At 41.6% G+C, this 13,518-nt stretch overlaps 1 protein-coding gene across 1 annotated transcript in view; it reads left to right on the forward strand.

The window, feature by feature from the left end:
* Positions 1-5,509: 5,509 nt before the first annotated feature.
* The window catches only part of LOC124802877, a 56,308-nt gene continuing 48,299 nt past the window's right edge, over positions 5,510-13,518 (forward strand). The window contains exon 1 of the mRNA XM_047263925.1: positions 5,510-5,598. The gene's annotated coding sequence lies outside the window, so the exon portion shown is untranslated. The remainder of the gene's footprint in view (positions 5,599-13,518) is intronic.

Consider the following 13,518-nt stretch of genomic DNA (forward strand, 5'->3'; position numbering starts at 1 on the left):
ATCGGGTGTATGGCTGAATCGGTAGCATTTAGAATGAAAACTCAGCACAGTTCATGGTTCGATGGTACAAATATTGTTTTGGTCTTCCTTTTTCAGTTCAGTTTGGAATACCTAAATCTTTTAAATGCAAAATTCTTCAAACATATGGTATAAACACAGATCTATTCATCATTTTAATGAGACATGCACGTCTTCTTCTTTTTAATAGCATACTGCACGCAAAATTATCATACCATTGCAATATGAACCTAACAGAGCAGAACTGATCTGGAACTAAGTTGGGAGATATGTAGTGAGAAATAACAAAAGATATTTAATCTACCAGACGTAATGGAATTAACGAACGAAGCTTTTGTCACACGTCACTGACGAACTCTGGCGGGACACAGAACGGCACATCAAAGGAAGAGGAGAAAATGTGGCACTTGGATGGCTTCGTGGATTCTCTTGGCGATCGACTCGTTATCAATGTAGCAGATGACAGTTCCATTACTGAAACGTATTTCTCAGATCTGGATACGGAACGCATCACCAGACTACTGAACCTATAAATAACACGTTTAGTAGCTTCAATATTTAACTATACGGTGAAATCCCTGAAATACGCTTTTGCGTCAGACATCACGAGAAGAAACATTACCTTGTGTATATGTTAGCAATTTCATCACTCTTCTTTTTTTCAGTACAATACTACACTACTGGCCATTAAAACTGCTACACCACGAAGATGACGCGCTACAGACGCGAAATTTAACCGACAGGAAGAAGATGCTGTGATATGCAAATGATTAGCTTTTCACAGCATTCTCTCAAGGCTGGCGCCGGTGGCGACACCTACAACGTGCTGACATGAGGAGAGTTTCCAACCGATTTCTCATACATAAACAGCAGCTGACCGGCGTTTCCTGGTGAAACGTTGTTGTGATGCCTCGTGTAAGAGGATAAATACGTACCATCACGTTTCCGACTTTGATAAATGTCGGATTGCAGCCTATCGCGATTGCGGTTTATCGTATCGTGACATTGCTGCTCGCGTTGGTCGACATCCAATGACTGTTAGCGGAATATGGAATCGGTGGGTTCAGGAGGGTAATACGGAACGCCGTGCTGGATCCCAACGGCCTCGTATCACTAGCAGTTGAGATGACAGGCATCTTATCTGCATGGCTGTAACGGATCGTGCAGCCACGTCTCGATCCCTGAGTCAACAAATGGGGACGTTTGCAAGACGACAACCATCTGCAGGAACAGTTCGACGAAGTTTGTAGCAGCATCGACTATCAGCTCGAAGACCATGGCTGTGGTTACCCTTGACGCTGTATCACAGACAGGAGCGCCTGCGATGGTGTACTCAACGACGAACCTGGGTGGACGAATGGCAAAAGTCACATTTTCCGATGAATCCATGTTCAGTTAACAGCATCATGATGGTTGCAGTCGTGTTTGGTGACATCACAGTGAACGCACATTGGAAGCGTGTATTCGTCATCGCCATACCGGTGTATCAGCCGGCGTGATGGTATGGGTTGCCATTGGTTACACGTCTCGGTCACCTCTTGTTCGCATTGACGGCACTTTGAACAGTGGACGTTACATATCAGATGTGTTATTACCCGTGGCTCTACCCTTCATTCGATCCCAGTGAAACACTACATTTCAGCAGGATAATTCACGACCGCATGTTGCAAGTCCTGTCCGGGCCTCTCTGGATACAGAAAATGTTCGACTGCTCCCCTGCCCAGCGCATTCTCCAGATCTCTCACCAATTGAAAACGTCTGGTCAATGGTGGCCGAGCAACTGGCTCGTCACAATACGCCAGTCACTACTCTTGATAAACTGTGGTATCGTGTTAAAGCTGCATGGGCAGCTGTACCTGTACACGCCATCCAAGCTCTGTTTGACTCAATTCCCAGGCGTATCAAGGCCCTTTTACGGCCAGAGGTCGTTGTTCTGGGTACTGATGTCTCAGGATCTATGCACCCAAATTGCGGTAAAATGTAATCACATGTCAGTTGTGGTATAATATATTTGTCCAATGAATACCCATTTATCATTTGCATTTCTTCTTGGTGTAGCAATTTTAATAACCAGTAGTGTATATTAGCTGTATGTATTGTCAAAATTCAGTGACATTTGCTGTGAACCACCCATTGATACTTACAATTATTTCATTAGTTGATTTTTCAGTGAGATCATGGGTACTGTTTTTTATTCCAATACTTGTATCATCTGCAAATAAGACAAAATTTGAATTTTGTGACACTGCATATGGAAGGTCATTAATATATAATAGGAACAACAAGGGACCTAAAATAGAGCCCTGGGGCACCCCTTGTCTGATGGTTTCATATTTCGAATGACTTGTTATGTGGTAAGCCTGATACAGATACACACTGTTTTCTGTTGAAACGATAGGATGAGAACCATGGGCCTGCTACTCCTGTTATCCCATAATATTTTAACTTTTGTATGAGGATATCTGCTTAACACAATCAAAAGCTTTAGCCAGATCACAGAATATTCCAAGTGGTAATAACTTTTGATTTACTGATTCTAATATATCATCTGTAAAAGTGGTATTTGACCATGTGTGGCCCGAGATCCAGCCCCTATACCTTCATGAACCAGATGTACCAATCTTCCCTTCCCAATCCTGTTTAGGTGTAGGCCATGCCCAGTGAAACTCCATCTGTTGATAGTCCCGATGGGCACCAGAGAAACATGACCAAAGTTGGCTGTCCTCAGAGCCATCCCTAACCACACACTGATTCGCCTCACAGTTCCATCAAGGTGTGGTCGATCATGATGCCAGAACAGCTCAACAAACGTTGGTGCCATGAGTCAGGAAGCTATCTTGTCCAGGTTACCACCTATGTCATATGCCCCATCCCTGTCCAAACTGTTTCGCACCCCACCCACTACCACTACATGGTCCTCTTTTGTAAAGTCCTTACATAAAGACCCTATATCACATGAATTAGCCCTGCATTTGGCTTGAAGGTACTGGTTGCCTGGTACATTGCCCCTAAACTTTCCTGTAACTGAGGGCCTACACCTCACCCATGGCTACTACCTAGCAGCAGCACTTTCTTCTACCTAACACTTTGTACATTCCTAGGCTTCTTGGCCTCGGTTGAAGTGTGCTGCACATTTCCTACTCCTACCTGATGCTCTTCTCCACTTAACTCTGTCAGTGGTAGATACCTGTTTTTGGTGTCGATGATAAAACTGTCAGATCGCGTTCTCTTTCTTCCTATCCTCCTACCACCTGCCAGTTCCCAACCACCCTCCTCCCCCTTATCTCCCTTGATCCTTATCAGTTCCTTCCTTGCCTCCTCCAACTGTGCCTGAAGGGTACAGATTTTCCTTTCCTGTTCCCCAATCAAAATATTCCTACTGCATTCTCTGCAGTTCCAGGAGAGAGCCTCTTCTCCAAACATTCTCCCCTCTGCATCCCCCTCCAGTGAAAATATTTCCTACAAGATTGGCAACAAATCCTTCTACTCACTAGGCTATAACAGCGCTCACATTTCCCACTCGTGGTCAGTTTCGAAAGAATAATTAAGTTTAAAGAATGTTTTAAATTTGTCAAGGACGCAAGATTGGCTATGTGTAAACAAAAAACCGACTCAAAGGTCTTATGTGCCTTTGTTGTTGTTTTTGTGTTGATTTAGAGATACAATGACAGGAGACTCAATTAGTAATTACTTTTCTTTTAGAGAATTTACGTTATCAAGCGTGTTTGTTCAGGTTTTTAAACATTTTATAACTCGGAAAATTTAGGCCTAGATCGCGTCTATCTAACTAGTAAACAATACGAAATGTATTAGTTAAATACGAATTAGAAACGTTTAATTAAACTTTTATTGCGTCAATAGACACTGATGAAACTAGTAGCTGTCTGTTTTAAAAGAATTTTGCACTACCAAGAAAACTTGAATAGAATTTTTGTGTTTATGTCACGCAAAATTTCGGTTTATGTATCGATTATCAGGACTTCAGACAACAGGAAGTTTTTTCAAGAACAAGCCTTGCTGGGACGCTAATATTCAGTTATGTTACAAGAACGGACACTACAACAAGTATACAAAACAAAGAAAATTTAAATTTGACACTATTAAGTCTTAAATAACATCTTTTAGCGGACGGGGAAAATATCTGTAATCTCACCACCTTTAAGTGAAGAATCTAGGAATAAACTACAAACTCACAGGTTTAGAGTAATTAAAGCTGTCAGAGAGAAGTTCAATCAATAAGTCTTCTCGCGAGGCATAGTTCATTTGAATGGGATGAAGACTTAAGAACTGATTCATTTGGAACTGCCCTCCGTCTTGCATTTCACAGTCGTTCGCAGTGTATAATTGTAGATGTAGATCAGGTTGTAATGGAAGAAATAGCCCGCACGACAAGAACATCGTATATTTCAGCCAAATCAGTCGTGCGCTCCTGAGGGATATGTATCGTTTTATTTCTTATGCTGGAATATATTAAATACATAGTTATAACCATTTCAGCAAACTAATTTAACCACTGAAACACAAAATAATAGAAACAATCTGATTTTATCTTAAATTACAACTCTTGCATTCACAATAATTTAGGAATATTTGGTGACATAACTGAATGGAGAGACCGCTAAAATTTCGACAGGAACTGCAGAACAACGATTTCATAGCCTTCACTAACCACTCAGCACTGACTGGAGCATGGATGTACTCCAAATCACTGTAGCTGCTAAACGACGGCTCGCAGAGGTTATGTTACGCGCGACTGTAAAAAACACACGCATAAAACGTGGCAGTCTTCTCTCGCAGGTTCAGAGCGCGCTGGTTATCTCAGACCAAGTTTTCCCTTCTCCAGATACCCATCGATTCTCACGATGAGTCTTGTTTGTGTGCACTTAGTCCGCGACTGAACTTGCTGCAGAAACAGTGTGTTTAACGGCTCTCTATAGCACTAAAAAAGACGACACAGTCTTATTACTGCAATGTGTCTGTTTTAATTTCGCATTACACGGACGTATATCTTATTTCTTTAAATAATAGTGGGAGAAAAGTAATAACTATCATAGTGTTTCCCAGGAGTTGTGAGTTAAATTATTGCGTAGCTGTTGCATTTGTTAAGTGTTTGTATTTATACGGCGACAAACAGGAAGACGAGAAGCATGCAAAAAGCCCTGATGCAACAGTATACTGAGCGAACGTTTTTAGAATGCTAGAAAATGATCGAAAAAACTTTATTCTTCTAGAAAACAAAAAAATCCATCCAACAGGATGTCATCGCAAGTGCGTAATAAGGAAAGTTAGTGTGTCGCTGCCAGGCAATCGATAATGCATTGCAAAACATGAGCTATCGACGCCGGCGTGAGCGCGAGGAGCAGAGAAGACAGATGACGGCGCGTCTTCCCCGCCGCAGCTCGCGCAGAAGCAACCAATGGCGCTCGCTTTCGCTGCCAAGTTGCGTCGAGGCCTTGTGCTTTTTTCCACGGAAGCGCACGTGCCATTGGCTCGTAGCTTCACTAGGCAGAGCTTATATAAAGACACGCAGAAATGTATACTGGTTCAGTCTTTATCACAGGTGTACTAGGTGAAGCTCTGGTGAGTAAGTTGCGACTTCTTCGGTAGTAAGTTACTGGCTTTAACTTGTTGGTCGCAGACGTAAGGTAGTATGTTCCAAGTGCGTAATTGCTTCACCATGTTGTGAACCTACGTGGCATTCCGAAGATTGTTTCTGTCATAACATAGATGACGATGGGTATCGTTGATTCCAGCTGACTGATAATAAACGATTTTTCATCTGTGATTAATTATGGATGCCTGTGCCAGGGATCTAATACAATTATTAAATAGTAAGACTGGTATATCTCTGAAATTCATGCTTTTTATTAACTTCAAAGTTCTCGAAATCGTTGGAATACTCTTAACTGGTGTGAAGTTATAAGCAGCAACCGCTTTTATCTCTCTCTGTTTGGGACAATATGTATCCTTCTTTCAGCACAGGTAACGATTGATCTTGTGCAATATATCTTTATCAACAGAGAAGATTACATTGTTGATTAGGTCCTTCTGACTTTCGACAAATTTACTATGAGTTTGGTAAAGACGGTCTTTAAAATAATACCAGGTGAAAACATGCTGAAGTCGTAACTTCAAGGGATATGGTAGGCCAGGAAATCAAACATCCTCCAACAATCCAAAGCTACTGTACAGAATTTGTCTCTCATCACCGAACTAATGCAGTTGCCCACTGTGTAGCTGAAAAAATTAGCTAGTTAAGATATTGGATACCGCTTCAACAACTGAGGTAATTTGCACCATTAATCAAAATAAAGTTTCAGCTATTACATCCAGGTAGTAAATTTGGCGGTCATGCAGTACTCGATATTCTTGAGGCTTGGATCTTGACAATATGTGAAGTGACCAGTCAGGGAAAACAAGTTTCGTTAGGAAGAGTTTATACCCTTCCAAACTTGAAATAATCTCTTTGTCAAATAGCATACAGGGAAAATATCTCTGGAGTGAGCACTCCGTTCCACGCATTTCAACTGTGAATGTCACGTGACTTGAGATAACGCTATTTGTTTACACGTTCTGCAAAGTTCGAATTTCTAATATGACATGTCTTTACGTCGTTTTTACCATTTGCTTATTCGTAATAGGTACAAAAAATTACTGGTATTTGAGCATGTGGAGCAAATAACATTTCCTTTGATGTGGCGAACACAGTATGTTTATCTTTCATGCATCCTTCGACATGTTGTGTTATTTTAGCTGTATTTTGAATAACAGTTTTAAACATGTTATTAAATGCGTAAAATGTGTATTATTGTTGACCAAGTCTTTGCCCATCTGCAACAGTCATTACTGATTGTTGATCTCGGTGTTGATATACATAATAGGCAACTGAAACCCATAGCTTAAAAATTGTCCATTCGTTTGACCCGATGAACGTCAAAGAGAATGTGTAGGAGTTGGACGTTCTTCCTTTTGATGTGTTTCTGATAGCTTAAATCTACTTCATCTGTGGTAGCGTTTATTGTTTTAAACTGGAATATACTTAACATATTTTCTTCTCTAACGTGAAGAAATAGTTCTGTGTTTTATTGTATATGGGCTCTACAATGCATGCCTTAACAGGTATGAGCGCTTCTTCATCTTAGATACTGTGAAACAAATCTTAATCTACTGCAAGCTCTTTGCTTTCAACATTTTGCGAAGAGATAGTATCGACCAAAACAACAAAAAATTGTCTAAAATGCATACCTTAAAGAGCTGTGAGCATCTCCTCAGTAGAAGAAACGTGTTTCACAGTAGCGAAGATGAACAGCTGCTGATAGCCCCCAACATATCCATGTTTTCTGGACATTTTTTGTTTCGTTCCGGACTAACTCCTCTGAAAATGAAGTAAAGAGTTTGCAGTAGAAGAGGTTTGTTTCACAGTTTAGAAGATGAGGAAGTGCTCATAGCTGTTGAGCTCATAGCTCATAGCTCTTTAGAGAACTTGTTCACTAGGCGTTTTTGCTTCGAATGATCATCCCTGTAGTATCCTTGTCTACTGAGCATTCGTCCTGGGATACTATGTATATATTTTTAATATTTGGGGCATATCTGGCTTTGTAGTACATTTATCAAGTTGTTTGATTCACATGTTGATTATTCTGTAATTTCGTGGGCGCTTGTACATCGACTGCTTTAAATAAATACGTCGAAGCAAAATTTCGAGCTACCCTGAAAAAAGAAGAAAAATAATAAATTGAAATAAAATAATGAGCAAGAGGGTGTTTTCTTTCGGGGCAGATTAAAACGCACTGGCCTGCTATAACTCGAGTCGCATTGCAACAACGGCAAAAACGTACTAGCACAAGGCGTATAAAATCTAAAAATAGTGACTGTTGCCCCAGAAACCTGAAAATTAGTACATATATGCTGTAGTACTGGTCGAAAAGAAGCTAAATACTAGCCGTTTTTCCCCCTCAAAGCTAAGAGCTTAATGCAAGTGCGCCTACGAAACGCCAACACCAAATTCACGGCTTATGTAAAGGCAATCTGTCTTACCACCTGTGTAATCGGATTCTAAACCTACAGGGTGCTTTACAGATGAATCTTAGGCTTCCTGAGGTCATATGACTAGGGTGGCAATGTAACTTGACTACACAGAATATGTTCTGGGCATCTGAACGCACACTCCATAGATATTTCTACTCTATGGAAAATAGCTTGCATTTGGGACTACCCTGTGGTTTAACTGGTTGCTGCAACTGCATCCGATATGAGTATCGTATGATGGGTCCGTCATTCCTATAAGGCGTTTTGGACAGACTTCCTGAGTGAGAAAGGCAATACCATTCGTATGCATTTGACGCCTTCGTTGCTTGTTCTATGCTAATCGGTATGAGCCTTCACAACCGCAGTGTGTGTAGCAAATCGTACTGACTGTTCTTCTATTTCGAGTTCTGTAGCTACTTTGTACCTGTCATGGTACCCTGTGGAGCAGGTGCAAATTCATCTCTCCCCACCTTCTCCTCGCCAGTAAAACAGTCTTCGCAAAGCTAACTTCCATCCTGTCTGCCCTAAAGGCAGGCGTATTAGTTCAGCGTAAGTCTGAAAGTTGGCAGAACATGTAATGGACACTGACTAGCAGCAAAAGTAGCGAGTCCATCGGGACTGTTTCGCTATTTGCCTCAAAACTAGTCTATCGATCCCCCCTATATGCCCCCCCCCCCCTCCCCCTGACCCCTTCTCTTCCTCCAGCCAAGATCATGGATACGCTCTTGCTACATATACGGCTGATATGACCACAGAACATTGTCCACACATTCAGAAATTTCTTACCTAATACTGCTTGCAAAACTATATTCGTTTGGAAACCATTAAATCACCATACAAATGTGGCCACTTCATAAGACATACCTGCTAGCTATAGCGTACGTGACTCAAATAGTATTGTTTGCCTGAGATGTGTACATATTGTGGCCTTCGCTGTGTTATTCACTGGTTTGGTATTTAACTAATTTGTAAATGGAAATGATAATCTTATTTTATTACATTGAGTGATTACTAAATAATTTTTCTCCCGGCTGTCTCCATGCGCTATTGCGATCCAAAGAGTGGTCGATAGGTGGAAGAGACAGTATTTACACTACAGGCCATTAAAATTGCTACACCACGAAGATGACGTGCTACAGACGTGAAATTTAACCGACAGAAAGAAGATGCTGTGATATGCAAATGATTAGCTTTTCACAGCATTCACACAAGGTTGGCGCCGGTAGCGACACCTACAACGTGCTGACATGAAAGTTTCCCACAGATTTCTCATATATAAACAGCAGTTGACCGGCGTTGCCTGGTGAATCGTTGTTGTGATGTCTCGTGCATGGAGGAGAAATGCGTACCATCACGTATCCGACTTTGATAAAGGTCGGATTGTAGCCTGTCGCGATTGCGGTTTATCGTATCGCGACATTGCTGCTCGCGTTGGTCGAGATCCAATGACTGTTGGCAGAATATGGAATCGGTGGGTTCAGGAGGGTAATACGGAACGTCGTGCTGGATCCCAACGGCCTCGTATCACTAGCAGTCGAGATGACAGGCATCTTATCCCCACGGCTGTAACGGATCGTGGTGCCACGTCTCGATCCCTGGGTCAACAGATGGGGACGTTTGCAAGACAACAACCATCTGCACGAACAGTTCGACGACGTTTGCAGCAGCATGGACCATCAGCTCGGAGACCATGGCTGCGGTTACCCTTGACGCTACATCACAGACAGGAGCGCCTGTGATAGTGTACTCAACGACAAACTTGGGTGCACGAGTGGCAAAACGTCATTTTTTCGGATGAATCCACGTGCTGTTTAGAGCATCATGATGGTGGCATCCATGTTTGGCGACATCGCGGTGAATGCACATTGGAAGCGTGTATTCGTCATCGCCATACTGGCGTATCACCCGGCGTGATGGTATGGGGTGCCATTGGTCACCTCTTGTTCGCATTGACGGCACTTTGAACAGTGGACGTTACATTTGAAATGTGTTACGACCCGTGGCCCTACCCTTCATTCGATCCCTGCGAAACCCTACATTTCAGCAGCATAATGCACGACCACATGTTGCAGGTTCCGTACGGGCCTTTCTGGATACAGAAAATGTTCGACTGCTGCCCTGCCCAGCACATTCTCCAGATCTCTCACCAATTGAAAACGTCTGGCCAATAGTGGCCGAGCAACTGGCTCGTCTCAATACGCCAGTCACTACACTTGATGAACTGTGGTATCATGTTGAAGCTGCATGGGCAGCTGTACCTCTACACGCCATCCAAGCTGTGTTTGACTCAATTCCCAGGCGTATCAAGGCCGTTATTACGGCCTGAGGTGGTTGTTCTGGGTACTGATTTGTCAGGATCTACGCACCCAAATTGCGTGAAAATTTAATCACATGTCAGTTCTAGTATAATATATTTGCCCAATGAATACCCGTTTATCATCTGCATTTCTTCTTGTTGTAGCAATTTTAATGGCCAGTAGTGTATTAAGGACGGCTGTAACGTGTGTATGATATATAGGCCTAAGGGAGGATTCTGTCCTGTACTTCTCCAGCAATCCTCAAAAACATTTATTTATCACATGCGAAAGAAACGTGGTGTATCCTATCTGAAGGCAATCTGGCAGTAGATATAAAATAGTTCAGCGTTAAGACATCCCAGCAGCGTCGCGAGACTTGTCCTCCACTCAAATGTTGTAGCGGCCATAGTTGGGCTTTGCTCACACACGCGATCAATGAGCGTAAATTACACATTAGTCATAGCGCACACCACTTTGTGCTTGACTGTGATGCCGAACGGTACTTTTAACACATTGTTGTCTTACGACCAGGAGAATGGTTATTAAGTTACGACGTCGTAAGCTGACATTTAGTCATTAACTTCATCTGTTGTTGTTGCTAAGTGTTGCAGTTTCTACAGATCCGATGCTCGTCGCATCCGACGAGAGAAACATATTATAAAATGAAATTTTGTGCGGTTTGTGGCTGTTTTCTCTGTAAATTACTTGTTGTTCCACTGTGAATATTAACAAGTCGCATGAAAAGCTGTCGATGTTGTTAATCAATTGTAAAGTGGAAATTCCTTCACTACCCTGCATGCCCGTGTTTTTCCTCCTACCAGAAAACGGGAACTTTCGGGTCGTCCCAGTACAGGTCAGTTAGTAACAGAATTGTTTACGATAGGCTGCGTGAGGCCTTCGTTTCCAGGTGTACCTCATGTTTTTAATCTCTCAGAAAACTCCATAACTTTGAAAAGCGTGTAGGAACAACTCTTTGTGTACGAGTAAACCATGCTCCGCTGTAGTTCTTGCTGATTGTGTTCCATAGCTTTCATGGATCGCGGAAATGACACAAAATACGTGAAGTCCAGTTTTTAACGGTACGACCGGTTTAGGTCAGAGACCATTTTGCAGTAAAATTTTTTGTCAGTAGCAGGAGTTATATACAGGGTGACAATTACTAAATTATATAAAATAAAATCGTCATAACTTCTGAACGATTTGCTTGCATTAGGACGTTCAAACTGCACGGTTGGCCGTGGGACATGACGGGAATTAATATGCGCATAGCTTGGTTTAGCCCCCGTTCATTTAGATGGGGATTGGGTTCGTCAATACGCAAAACTAGCGCAACTGGTGGACTGAGAATCCGCATTTCGCGATCGAGAATCTCTTCACCCTCAATGTGTGCAATGTTTGGTTACAGAATAATCGTTGCGATATTCCTTGATGGCACGGTGACTACCGAACGGTACGTGAAGGTTTTGAAAAGTAATTTCGTCCACAACAACACGAAAACCAGCGCTACATCGGAGGAAGGCAGCGGCAAACCACCTTCGCAAGGATCTTGCCAAAAGCGGCGATCATGAACCTGCTCCCCATCGCTCATGTCATTAGTATGGAACTACTTTGGCTTTTGATATGCGCAAAAACACTGATTTTTCTTGTTTCCCAAATGTGTTTCGGCACCTCTGTGCCATCATCAGTGGATTTTGTTTATTGAAAACTGTAAGAATTGAATATATTTTCCGTTGTAACTGATCTAACAAAGTGACAAAGTTTCTATTCGTTTTTCTTATTACCGTGATGTTACATTATACGGTTTTGTAGGACCATCTGTATGGTGTCCTGCACTCATTGCTTGTCATCTGCAAACCAAACGATGTAAATGTGATTTCTTTAGGACTCACTTTGTTAAATCAGTTTCAACCTATAATATGTTCATTTTTTACAGTTTTCAGTAAACAAAACCCGCTGATGATGGCACAGAGTTGACGAAACATGTTTGGATAACAAGAAAAAACAGTGCTTTTGCATAAAAGGCGGAAGCTATATCCAATAATTAAACGGCAGACACGGAAAGAAAGACAAAAGCTGCAGATTCAAAAAGATAAAAATGTATCTTTGTGAATATTTTGTAGCTTTGTTCCCCAATTCGTAGGATACATTTGTCTTAATTATATGAGTATGTAATTACACATCATTAAATCAATACATTTACAGTTAAAGCATTTATTCACTCAACATATTCATGGCCTATAAGTGCTCACTTCTAGACCAGCAACTTTTATTAAAAGAATTTATTACGTAAATTATTCTTATTATTATTTCAATGTTCTGGCACTTGACTTATTGTCATTCGCCGCCTTTATTCTCAATACAGTTTTGTCAAATCTGAATTACACTCACGTAATTTTCTACACTCTTTTAAATGTTTGTTGTTCGTGATCGAACCAATCTTATGACAAAGAACAAATTCTGGAGACTGCAGTATGGAGATCATATGCAGGTGGGCTGCCAAAGAGCCGTGTCCAGCAGTCAAGCAGAATATGAAACTTCCTCGCAGATCAAAACTGTGTACCGGACCGACACTCGAACTCGGGACCTCTGCCTTTCGCGGGCAAGTGCTCTACCAACTGAGCTACCCAAGCGCGACTCACGACCCGTCCTCACAACTTTAATTCTTCAAGCAGAATATGTCTTCAGCTTCTCTTCTCGGTCCATCAGACACTACCGAGTCCGGTGCGTGTGAGGCATAAGAAGGTACCCTTCTTATGCTTCATCTGTTCATCTGCACGGGAACTCGCTTGCTACTTGATAAATTCGCTGAATTTTTTACGTGAATGGTACGACTTTCTCGTACGCAATCAAGGTATAATCTGATATTCACGTTTGTATGGGCCATATTAAGGCTAATTAATTTTATGAAGAATCCGTCTTAGTTTTCGCTGTATTTTTTTTTTTTTTTTTTTTTTTTTTTTTTTTCTCTGGAAGATGGGATTTGAATCCTGAAACCTGGGTCATGTGTTCGACTTTTTTTAATCCAAATAAAGGATTTATCAAGTACAACTAGAGCGGATTTATTTATCATGAAAAATTTAGCAACAGTTCAGAATAGCCCGCGAAAAGTTTACTACCGGCTCTCCATTAGTTTTTTTCCAGATCTTTCCCTCACGTGAAATTTTATTGGATAATT

This window comes from Schistocerca piceifrons, chromosome 1 (genome assembly GCF_021461385.2).
Source record: "Schistocerca piceifrons isolate TAMUIC-IGC-003096 chromosome 1, iqSchPice1.1, whole genome shotgun sequence".
Classification (NCBI taxonomy): domain Eukaryota; kingdom Metazoa; phylum Arthropoda; class Insecta; order Orthoptera; family Acrididae; genus Schistocerca; species Schistocerca piceifrons.